The 12,455-nt window shown below is 49.3% G+C and overlaps 4 non-coding genes across 4 annotated transcripts; all 4 read right to left on the reverse strand.

Moving 5' to 3' along the window:
- Positions 1 to 7,879: 7,879 nt before the first annotated feature.
- On the reverse strand, positions 7,880 to 7,954 carry Trnas-cga (transfer RNA serine (anticodon CGA)). Its single transcript has one exon. It is a non-coding gene; the product is annotated as a tRNA-Ser (tRNA).
- A 2,024-nt stretch (positions 7,955 to 9,978) lies between these two features.
- Positions 9,979 to 10,053, reverse strand: Trnas-cga (transfer RNA serine (anticodon CGA)). Its single transcript has one exon. It is a non-coding gene; the product is annotated as a tRNA-Ser (tRNA).
- A 1,424-nt stretch (positions 10,054 to 11,477) lies between these two features.
- On the reverse strand, positions 11,478 to 11,552 carry Trnas-cga (transfer RNA serine (anticodon CGA)). Its single transcript has one exon. It is a non-coding gene; the product is annotated as a tRNA-Ser (tRNA).
- Positions 11,553 to 12,377: 825 nt separating this feature from the next.
- On the reverse strand, positions 12,378 to 12,452 carry Trnas-cga (transfer RNA serine (anticodon CGA)). Its single transcript has one exon. It is a non-coding gene; the product is annotated as a tRNA-Ser (tRNA).
- Positions 12,453 to 12,455: the final 3 nt, after the last annotated feature.

The following is a 12,455-nucleotide window of genomic DNA, read 5'->3' on the forward strand; positions in this document are numbered from 1 at the left end:
ACTCACAGCTTTACTTCTGCCAGTATCTGTCTCCTACCTTCCAAACTTTACAGAAGCTCTTCTGCGAGACATGCAGAACTAGCACTTCTGAAAGAAAGGATACTGTGAAGACATGGCTTAGCCACAGCCTGGGGGATGTTTCCAGAATGAGATTTTCACTCTGCAGCGGAGTGTGCGCTGATATGAAACTTCCTGGCAGATTAAAACTGTGTGCCCGACCGAGACTCGAACTCGGGACCTTTGCCTTTCGCGGGCAAGTGCTCTGCCAACTGAGCTACCGAAGCACAACCTGAGCCTGATACTCACAGCTTTACTTCTGCCAGAATCAGTCTCCTGCCTTCCAAACTTTACAGAAGCTCTTCTGCGAGACATGCAGAACTAGCACTCCTGAAGGAAAGGATACTGTGGAGACATGGCTTAGCCACAGCCTGGGGGATGTTTCCAGAATGAGAATTTCACTCTGCAGCGGAGTGTGCGCTGATATGAAACTTCCTGGCAGATTAAAACTGTGTGCTCGACCGAGACTCCAACTCGGGACCTTTGCCTTTCGCGGGCAAGTGCTCTACCAACTGAGCTACCGAAGCACAACCCACGCCCGGTACTCACAGCTTTACTTCTGGCAGTATCCGTCTCCTACTTTCCAAACTTTACAGAAGCTCTTCTGCGAGACATGCAGAACTAGCACTCCTGAAAGAAAGGATACTGTGGAGACATGGCTTAGCCACAGCCTGGGGGATGTTTCCAGAATGAGATTTTCACTCTGCAGCGGAGTGTGCGCTGATATGAAACTTCCTGGCAGATTAAAACTGTGTGCCCGACCGAGACTCGAACTCGGGACTTTTGCCTTTCGCGGGCAAGTGCTCTACCAACTGAGCTACCGAAGCACGACACACGCCCGGTACTCACAGCTTTACTTCTGCCAGTATCCGTCTCCTACCTTCCAAACTTTAGAGATGCTCTTCTGCGAGACATGCAGAACTAGCACTCCTGAAAGAAAGGATACTGTGGAGACATGGCTTAGCCACAGCCTGGGGGATGTTTCCAGAATGAGATTTTCACTCTGCAGCGGAGTGTGCGCTGATATGAAACTTGCTGGCAGATTAAAACTGTGTGCCCGACCGAGACTCGAACTCGGGACCTTAGCCTTTCGCGGGCGATTGCTCTACCAAGTGAGCTACCGAAGCACGACCCACGCGCGGTACTCACAGCTTTACTTCTGCCAGTATCCGTCTCCTACCTTCCAAACTTTACAGAAGCTCTTCTGCGAGACATGCAGAACTAGCACTCCTGAAAGAAAGGATACTGTGGAGACATGGCTTAGCCACAGCCAGGGGGATGATTCCACAATGAGATTTTCACTCTGCAGCGGAGTGTGCACTGATATGAAACTTCCTGGCAGATTAAACCTGTGTGCCCACCGAGACTCGAACTCGGGACCTTTGCCTTTTGCGGGCAAGTGCTCTACCAACTGAGCTACCGAAGCACGACCCACGCCCGGTACTCACAGCTTTACTTCTGCCAGGATCCGTCTTCTACCTTCCAAACTTTACAGAAGCTCTTCTGCGAGAAATGCAGAACTAGCACTCCTGAATGAAAGGATACTGTGGAGACATGGCTTAGCCACAGCCCGGGGGATTTTAGATTAAAACTGTGTGCCCGACCGAGACTCGAGCTCGGGACGTTTGCCTTTTGCGGGCAAGTGCTCTGCCAACTGAGCCACCGAAGCACAACCTGAGCCCGGTACTCACTGCTTTACTTCTGCCAGAATCAGTGTCCTGCCTTCCAAACTTTACAGAAGCTCTTCTGCGAGACATGCAGAACTAGCACTCCTGAAGGAAAGGATACTGTGGAGACATGGCTTAGCCACAGCCTGGGGGATGTTTCCAGAATGAGATTTTCACTCTGCAGCGGAGTGTGCGCTGATATGAAACTTCCTGGCAGATTAAAACTGTGTGCCAGACCGAGACTCGAACTCGGGACCTTTGCCTTTCGCGGGCAAGTGCTCTACCAACTTTTTTTTTCTTTTTTTTTTACCATTTTTTTTAAGGGAAAAATAAACATGTGCTCCGATTTGTAATGAAATAGAATGAACATAGTATTTATGAGTTCTAGGCAGCCGTTGCGCAATATAAGAAAAGAAAGGAAATGTCTTCTTGAGGTGCACAAAAGACTATCACATCATTGTCGAAAGGAAAGTTGCTCCGGTGCTCTGCGAGAGAAGGAAAATGTTGAGAGAAAAATGTGAAGGAAAAAAAAAATGCCTTCTGCATTGGTGAGCATCTGAATAGTATCTTAAAATTCCGGCAAGAAATAAAGTCCCAGGAAGCAAATAGGATTTAGACATACAGGCAACTGGCAACCTCTACTATCCAAATATTGTATTTGAAGCATTTAACCGTTAATTATGATTTTCAGCATATTTCCAAATATCCTCCTGTAGTCACAATGTTGGCTTATTTTAAAGTGTTCAATTTCTATGTAAGAATAATAGTCTAGAAAAGTAGCATGCCTATTCTGCATAATAAACGATGCTGTGTGGCCCATGATCCACGTTGTAGCGTTGTTTTTTGCTCGTGGATACCTCAGTTTTTGTGGCTGAGTGATCTCTAAAAGTTCTACACCACTGGGCGTCGTACGGTCTATCACTGACAATCGTTGACGAAGAAAGGTTGTAATTTCTTCTGCATGTCCGCAAGTGAACCTATGAAGGAGCGTATCGACTCTTCCGCATGCGTCACAGTTGGGCGTTGGTTGAAGGCCTATTTTATGTAGCTTTTCATTCGTTGCTACTTTATCGTTGACTGTGAGATACCAGTCTGCTATGACGCGTGATGGTAACATGTCGTTGTGCACATTCCGCCATATTATACTCCAATGTATATGTGGATATTTTTCTTCGAGACGATTCCTGTGGTTTGTTGTCATGAGAAGGTCATAAAGCTTCCTGTTCGTCAGGCTTCCGGTATCGACGATGTTGTGTCGAATGTAGCTCATTTCCATGTAGTATAGTCGCACATGTCGGTAAGAAAGTGGAATGCCGGCGATATTAACGGGTGGGTCCAAGCTATGAGGTTTCCACCGCTGAATGAGGTTTCTGATGAGACTGGTCCTCCGGGTACGAAACTCCTTCCTGATGCGATTTAGGAGCAGGGTGACACATTTTTTTGTGTACTTTAATGAGGTTGAGGCCACCTTTGGACGAAGGTAAGGTTAAGGTATCGAACTGAACTTTGAAAATATGCCCCCTAAAAATAAACCAACATAACGCTTGTTGTATACTCTTGGCTAGGTGGTCGGAGATTGGAAGAATTTGCGCCAAATAATTCATCTTGCTCGTAATTGCGATCTCGATGGTCTTAACTTTCTGTAGTATGTTCAAGTCACGGTCGGAGTGAAGCATCAAAGCAGCACGTAATTTATGAAGCATGTGTGACCAGTTCTTCGTCAGGAATTTGTCTGGTTTGGCTTCAAAAGTAACACCGAGGGTTGTGTGAGAATCCTTTACCTTGCACCAGGTAACATGGGATATGTCTCCGATACCGCCACCGATTTGCAAAACTGTGGTTTTAGTTCTATTGAGTATTGCTCCTGAAAGAAACGTGAATGTTTGTAGAAGAGTTGCTACTGACAGAAGTTGTTGCGATGATGACACAGTTACGCATATATCGTCAGCATACGCAATGCATGGGATAGTGACAGACTCGACGCTAAGCCCGATCCCGCTATGCACTAAGTTGTTCAGGAGCGGCTCTACTGCAATGGCGTACAAAATCATTGAGAGAGGACATCCTTGGCGGATGGACTGCTCGATGGAAACTTCTTTTGTAAAATGGCCATTAATGAGAATCCGTGAAGAGGCGTTTGTAGTAAGTTAGCGAATTAATTCTATGAGATGAGGTCCAAATCCTAGTTTCTTCATGCTTTGAAAGAGGAAATCATGACGTACACGGTCATAAGCCTTCTCAAAATCTAGAAAGATCAGAGCGCCCTGTCCTTTAGTTTCAGCATATGAACAGATGATGTCCCTCAAATCGCAGGCAGCTGAGATTGCACTTCGACCTTGCACTGCACTGTACTGGTAACTGCCTAAAACCTTGTACATAACGGTTTGCATCCTTAGCTTAATCGATCTGGTGATGATTTTGAAGTCGGCATTCAGGAGTGTGATGGGTCGCATGTTTTCAACCTTCCTGCTGTTCCCTTTTTTCGGTAAGGGCAGGATGATACCTTCCGTAAATGCCTTGGGTATGACTTCCAGGTGCCAGAGTTCATTCGCTATCTCGAGGAGTGTCGGACCGAGGACGTTCCAGTATCGCTGGTAAAACTCAGCGCTGAGACCATCAGGTCCTGGTGATTTCCCTTTCTTTGCACTGTGAACCGCCAGTCGGATTTCGTCCTGTGTGAAAACAGATTCCAACTTTGCATTATCCTGTTGTGACAAGCGACAGCTCAAGGTCCTAAGAAAATCCTCGCACGAGTGTTCATCAACGAGTTGCTTCTTGTAAAGTTGACTATAGTAGTCGTAGACGTGCGAGATGATGTCACGTTGCTTCGTGATGGCATTCTCAGCGTCATCAACGACGGCTTCAATCAACATGGCTTTACACCGTTTCGTCGTTCTCAGGATGTGATACAGAGAGGCCCGTTCTTCGGCGGCAACGTCCTTAGGGTGGGCTCGCACGATGATGCCATGCATGCGTTGGCGTTGTATCGAAGTGATTTTCGCTTTATATCGTTTGATCTTTACGTCGATGTCTCGAGAAGGATTGTTAGTGCGACTGTACAGTTCTCTCAAACAGCGATAATAAAATTCAATAGTCTGTTTCTGCCAAAAGCTTTTTTGTCGGGCGTAGCTCATGACGGTCAGGCGTAATTTAGGCTTAGCACACTGAATCCACCACTGTAGAATGCTAGCGTAACGACGTCGGTGCCGCTGGAGCTGTTGCCACGTTAAGTTCACCTCCTCTTCAAGTTGGGCATCCTGCAGAAGGCTGACATTCAATTTCCAGTAGCCCTTCCCGCGGTAAATTGGCTGGCGGTGTAGGTTGAGGTAACACTGATATGCGCAATGGTCGGAGATATTGACAGGAGCTATGTCACAGTTCACAGTGTGTCGCTGGAGGGCATCGGACACATAGATCCTATCCAGCCGACTGGCAGAATGACTGGTTACGAAGGTGTACGCTACCCGTTCACCGTGCAGTTGTTCCCATGTATCGTGAAGACGCATGCCATGAATTAAATGTTCAAGTTCGATACATCTGTTCGTGTTAGGAGTTTGGTCTCTGTCATTGAGCACACAATTGAAGTCACCACCAAGGATGAGATGTTCACGATAACCGCTAAGAAGAATGGGAACCTCGGTTTTATAAAATTTTGAACGATCTCTCTTATGAGTGCTACCTGAGGGGGCGTACACGTTAACAATCTGCACACCATTCACTAGAAGAGAAATGCCACGACCACTGGGCAGCCGCTGCACATCCCTAAAGGGTACACCGTCGCGCAGAAGGATGGCAGTGCCTACAGCATCCTGAAGATTGATGTTATCAATAAGAACGTAACCGGGCACTTCTAAGGCTGTGACTACCTCCTGTAGGAGGGCAATGTCAACGCTGGTACCATACAAGAAATCATTTAGCGAACGGAGTTTCACCGCACTTTGAATTCTATTGACGTTAAGTGTGGTAATGTTGTAGGTTTGGCTGTCACCCATGATGGTTCAGAGGACAATGAGCTGTGAGTTTCGCATCGTCCTTCTCTCCGGCTTTGAACCAAACTCGTTGGTAACGTTTGGAGTACGAAACGAAATGTCAAAATCAATAACGGACCAGGGAGGGGAAGGTCGCAGCGCGATGGTCATGCGCGAGAGCAGCTACTGCTGCATCTCCTCGTTCTGCTGCCACCACGGCTCATTGCTGTCGGGGTGCTGCGCGGTGCGCTGACCGCCACCGCCGGCTGAGTCTGTCAACGTGGTCGCATCCGCCTGGCCACCACGCGGGGCTGCGACTGACGTCAGCGAGTTCCTGCGAGAGCGCTGCTGCAGCTGCTCGCTGCTCTGCTCGCTCTTCCTCTTGGCCGTTACGGTGCTCTGATCCCTTTCAGCGCTCAGTAGTGCCTTCAGGTGTTTGGTTTGTTCACGAATGCGTTCTTGCCTCGCGGTGTCCTCGCAGCGCACGGGGCAAGAAGATTGAGGTTCAGTCTCGCTGCCACTTTCTGACATGTGCACGGGTCCTAAATCATTCGACTTTTCCTCTTTGCTACTATTCCCTTTGCTTCTCCTTCGGCGGCCTTTCTTCGTGTCTGCTACAATCTCTACCGATAGGGGTGGTTCAGGCAAACTGATCTGCACCCGCTCCTGTATCTCACACGGCTTAGTTTCAGAGGTGGCTGGCGCATCGTTGTTATCCAGCGGTAACTGCCCCGGTGAAGGTGACGGTGCCGAATCGACGTCCGTCCTACCGCGAATGTCTTTGGCACTGCATTCCACCTGAACTGGCACCTCCACCTCGCTGACATGTTCCGGCTGCAGGGGTGGTGGTACAGTCCCCGCGACCACCTCACTCAATAGTGGTACTAGCTTTTCACTACCGTCTGCAGGACGTTCCCGTGGAAGTTGAAATGGACGTCTACGTGTACAGTTCATCCGCAGATGTTCAGTTGAATGGCAGATCGAACAGGTAGGGGGTTGACCAATGTAAGTTACCTGTGCACGACAGCCGCCAATGGCAACATACGAAGGTATATGCTTTTTCAAATCTACACGTACACTGCGCACCCCGCTGTTAACTTGGTAGCGATAGGCACTCGACCATTTTTCATTTGTAACTGACAAAACAGCGCCGTACAGTGACAGAGAACGTGCAATCAGATCATTAGGGCACTCAGGTGGCACATTAAATACCCTGACGGTTCTTACTCCGTATCCCGAAGGCACGATTTGGACATTACTAATACTGCCATCATTATGACGGAATGGTCTCACACCAACATGCTCCTCAGCGAATTTCTCGTAAGTGTCACTCGAAATAAATTTGATAAATAACGAGTACTGCACAAAGTCCAACTGGAATGTGTCGACTATATCTTCAGGCAATTTCAAATCCTCAAAGATCCACTCATGAATTTCAAACGCCGTCGGTCGCAAGGCAGCGCGATCGAAAACACACTGAACGCTGTTCGCTCTGTTAATTGTCGACATCTTACTTACAACAGTTACACAGAAACAAACGTTAACAGCGCTCGCAAACGCTGCTCAGCTCTCCACCTCAGCACTGCTCGCGACGTAAACACTGGCCCGCGCTACCGCCCGTCACCGCGCGATGTGCACTGTACCAACTGAGCTACCGAAGCACAACCCACGCCCGGTACTCACAGCTTTACTTCTGGCAGTATCCGTCTCCTACCTTCCAAACTTTACAGAAGCTCTTCTGCGAGACATGCAGAACTAGCACTCCTGAAAGAAAGGATACTGTGGAGACATGGCTTAGCCACAGCCTGGAGGATGTTTCCAGAATGAGATTTTCACTCTGCAGCGGAGTGTGCGCTAATATGAAACTTCCTGGCAGATTAAAACTGTGTGCCCTTCCGAGACTCGAACTCGGGACCTTAGCCTTTCACGGGCGATTCCTCTACCAAGTGAGATACCGAAGCACGACCCACGCCCGGTACTCACAGCTCTACTTCTGCCAGTATCCGTCTCCTACCTTCCAAACTTTACAGAAGCTCTTCTGTGAGACATGCAGAACTAGCACTCCTGAAAGAAAGGATACTGTGGAGACATGGCTTAGCCCCAGCCTGGAGGATGTTTCCAGAATGAGATTTTCACTCTGCAGGGGAGTGTGCGCTGATATGAAACTTCCTGGCAGATTAAAACTGTGTGCCCGACCGAGACTCGAACTCGGGACCTTTGCCTTTCGCGGGCAAGTGCTCTACCAACTGAGCTACCGAAGCACGACCCACGCCCGGTACTCACAGCTTTACTTCTGCCAGTATCCGTCTCCTACCTTCCAAACTTTAGAGATGCTCTTCTGCGAGACATGCAGAACTAGCACTCCTGAAAGAAAGGATACTGTGGAGACATGGCTTAGCCACAGCCTGGGGGATGTTTCCAGAATGAGATTTTCACTCTGCAGCGGAGTGTGCGCTGATATGAAACTTCCTGGCAGATTAAACCTGTGTGCCCCACCGAGACTCGAACTCGGAACGTTTGCCTTTCGCAGGCAAGTGCTCTACCAACTGAGCTACCGAAGCACAACGTGCGCACGGTACTCACAGCTTTACTTCTGCCAGTATCCGTCTCCTACCTTCCAAACATTACAGAAGCTCTTCTGCGAGACATGCAGAACTAGCACTCCTGAAAGAAAGGATACTGTGGAGACATGGCTTAGTCACAGCCTGGGGGATGTTTCCAGAATTAGATATTCACTCTGCAGCGGAGTGTGCGCTGATATGAAACTTCCTGGCAGATTAAAACTGTGTGCCCGACCGAGACTCGAACTCGGAACCTTTGCCTTTCTCGGGCAAGTGCTCTACCAACTGAGCAACCGAAGCACGACCCACGCCCGGTACTCACAGCTTTACTTCTGCCAGTATCCGTCTCCTACCTTCCAAACTTTAGAGATGCTCTTCTGCGAGACATGCAGAACTAGCACTCCTGAAAGAAAGGATACTGTGGAGACATGGCTTACCCACAGCCTGGGGGATGTTTCCAGAATGAGATTTTCACTCTGCAGCGGAGTGTGCGCTGATATGAAACTTCCTGGCAGATTAAAACTGTGTGCCCGACCGAGACTCGAACTCGGGAACTTTGACATTCGCGGGCAAGTGCTCTACCAACTGAGCTACCGAAGCACAACCCACGCCTGGTACTCACAGCTTTATTTCTGCCAGTATCCGTCTCCTACCTTCCAAACTTTACGGAAGCTCTTCTGCGAGACATGCAGAACTAGCACTCCTATAAGAAAGGATACTGTGAAGACATGGCTTAGCCACAGCCTGGGGGATGTTTCCAGAATGAGATTTTCACTCTGCAGCGGAGTGTGCGCTGATATGAAACTTCCTGGCAGATTAAAACTGTGTGCCCGACCGAGACTCGAACTCGGAACGTTTGCCTTTCGCGGGCAAGTGCTCTACCAACTGAGCTACCGAAGCACAACGTGCACCCGGTACTCACAGCTTTACTTCTGCCAGTATCCGTCTCCTACCTTCCAAACTTTACAGAAGCTCTTCTGCGAGACATGCAGAACTAGCACTCCTGAAAGAAAGGATACTGTGGAGACATGGCTTAGTCACAGCCTGGGGGATGTTTCCAGAATTAGATTTTCACTCTGCAACGGAGTGTGCGCTGATATGAAACTTCCTGGCAGATTAAAACTGTGTGCCCGACCGGGACACGAACTCGGGGCCTTTCCTTTCGCGGGCAAGTGCTCTACCAACTGAGCTACCAAAGCACGACCCACGCCCGGTACTCACAGCTTTACTTCTGCCAGTATCCGTCTCCTACCCTCCAAACTTTACAGAAGCTCTTCTGCGAGACATGCAGAACTAGCACTCCTGAAAGAAAGGATACTGTGGAGACATGGCTTAGCCACAGCCTGGAGGATGTTTCCAGAATGAGATTTTCACTCTGCAGCGGAGTGTGCACTGATATGAAACTTGCTGGCAGATTAAAACTGTGTGCCCGACCGAGACTCGAACTCGGGACCTTAGCCTTTCGCGGGCGATTGCTCTACCAAGTGAGATACCGAAGCACGACCCACGCCCGGTACTCGCAGCTTTACTTCTGCCAGTATCCGTCTCCTACCTTCGCACCTTTACAGAAGCACTTCTGTGAGACATGCAGAACTAGAACTCTTGAAAGAAAGGATACTGTGGAGACATGGCTTAGCCACAGCCTGGGGGATGTTTCCAGAATCAGATTTTCACTCTGCAGGGGAGTGTGCGCTGATATGAAACTTCCTGGCAGATTAAAACTGTGTGCCCGACCGAGACTCGAACTCGGGACCTTTGCCTTTCGCGGGCAAGTGCTCTACCAACTGAGCTACCGAAGCACGACCGACGCCCGGTACTCACAGCTTTACTTCTGCCAGTATCCGTCTCCTACCTTCCAAACTTTACAGAAGCTCTTCTGCGAGACATACAGAACTAGCACTCCTGAAAGAAAGGATACTGTGGAGACATGGCTTAGCCACAGCCTGGGGGATGTTTCCAGAATGAGATTTTCACTCTGCAGCGGAGTGTGCGCTGATATGAAACTTCCTGGCAGATTAAAACTGTGTGCCCGACCGAGACTCGAACTCGGGATCTTTGCCATTCGCGGGCAAGTGCTCTACCAAATGAGCTACCGAAGCACAACCCACGCCCAGTACTCACAGCTTTATTTCTGCCAGTATCCGTCTCCTACCTTCCAAACTTTACGGAAGCTCTTCTGCGAGACATGCAGAACTAGCACTCCTGAAAGAAAGGATACTGTGGAGACATGGCTGAGCCACAGCCTGGGGGATGTTTCCAGAATGAGATATTCACTCTGCAGCGGAGTGTGCGCTGATATGAAACTTCCTGGCAGATTAAAACTGTGTACCCGACCGAGACTCGAACTCGGAACGTTTGCCTTTCGCGGGCTTGTGCTCTACCAACTGAGCTACCGAAGCACAACGTGCGCCTGGTACTCACAGCTTTACTTCTGCCAGTATCCGTCTCCTACCTTCCAAACTTTACAGAAGCTCTTCTGCGAGACATGCAAAAACTAGCACTCCTGAAAGAAAGGATACTGTGGAGACATGGCTTAGTCACAGACTGGGGGATGTTTCCAGAATGAGATTTTCAGTCTGCAGCGGAGTGTGCGCTGATATGAAACTTCCTGGCAGATTACAACTGTGTGCCCGACCGAGACTCGAACTCGGGGCCTTTTCTTTCGCGGGCAAGTGCTCTACCAACTGAGCTACCGAAGCACAACCCACGCCCGGTACTCACAGCTTTACTTCTGCCAGTATCCGTCTCCTACCTTCCAAACTTTAGAGAAGCTCTTCTGCGAGACATGCAGAACTAGCACTCCTGAAAGAAAGGATACTGTGGAGACATGGCTTAGTCACAGCCTGGGGGATGTTTCCAGAATGAGATTTTCAGTCTGCAGCGGAGTGTGCGCTGATATGAAACTTCCTGGCAGATTACAACTGTGTGCCCGACCGAGACTCGAACTCGGGGCCTTTTATTTCGCGGGCAAGTGCTCTACCAACTGAGCTACCAAAGCACAACCCACGCCCGGTACTCACAGCTTTACTTCTGCCAGTATCCGTCTCCTACCTTCCAAACTTTACAGAAGCTCTTCTGCGAGACATACAGAACTAGCACTCCTGAAAGAAAGGATACTGTGGAGACATGGCTTAGCCACAGCCTGGGGGATGTTTCCAGAATAAGATTTTCACTCTGCAGCGGAGTGTGCGCTGATATGAAACTTCCTGGCAGATTAAAACTGTGTGCCCGACCGAGACTCGAACTCGGGACCTTTGCCTTTCGCGGGCAAGTGCTCTACCAACTGAGCTACCGAAGCACGACCCACGCCCGGTACTCACAGCTTTACTTCTGCCAGTATCCGTCTCCTACCTTCCAAACTTTAGAGAAGCTCTTCTGCGAGACATGCAGAACTAGCACTCCTCAAAGAAAGGATACTGTGGAGACATGGCTTAGCCACAGCCTGGGGGATGATTCCACAATGAGATTTTCACTCTGCAGTGGAGTGTGCGCTGATATGAAACTTCCTGGCAGATTAAAACTGTGTGACCGACCGAGACTCGAACTCGGGACCTTTGCCTTTCGCGGGCAAGTGCTCTACCAACTGAGCTACCGAAGCACGACCCACGCCCGGTACTCACAGCTTTACTTCTGCCAGTATCCGTCTCCTACCTTCCAAACATTACAGAAGCTCTTCTGCGAGACATGCAGAACTAGCACTCCTGAAAGAAAGGATACTGTGGAGACATGGCTTAGCCACAGCCTGGGGGATGTTTCCACAATGAGATTTTCACTCTGCAGCGGAGTGTGCACTGATATGAAACTTCCTGGCAGATTAAACCTGTGTGCCCGACCTAGACTCGAACTCGGGACCTTTGCCTTTCGCGGGCAAATGCTCTACCAACTGAGCTACCGAAGCACAACCCACGCCCAGTACTAACAGCTTTACTTCTGCCAGAATCCGTCTCCTACCTTCCAAATTTTACAGAAGCTCTTCTGCGAGACATGCAGAACTAGCACTCCTGAAAGAAAGGATACTGTGGAGACATGGCTTAGCCACAGCCTGGGGGATGTTTCCACAATGAGATTTTCACTCTGCAGCGGAGTGTGCGCTAATATGAAACTTCCTGGCAGATTAAAACTGTGTGCCCGACCGAGACTCGAACTCGGGACCTTTGCCTTTCGCGGGCAAGTGCTCTACCAACTGAGCTACCGAAGCACGA

Source organism: Schistocerca gregaria, chromosome X (assembly GCF_023897955.1).
Source record: "Schistocerca gregaria isolate iqSchGreg1 chromosome X, iqSchGreg1.2, whole genome shotgun sequence".
Classification (NCBI taxonomy): Eukaryota; Metazoa; Arthropoda; class Insecta; order Orthoptera; family Acrididae; genus Schistocerca; species Schistocerca gregaria.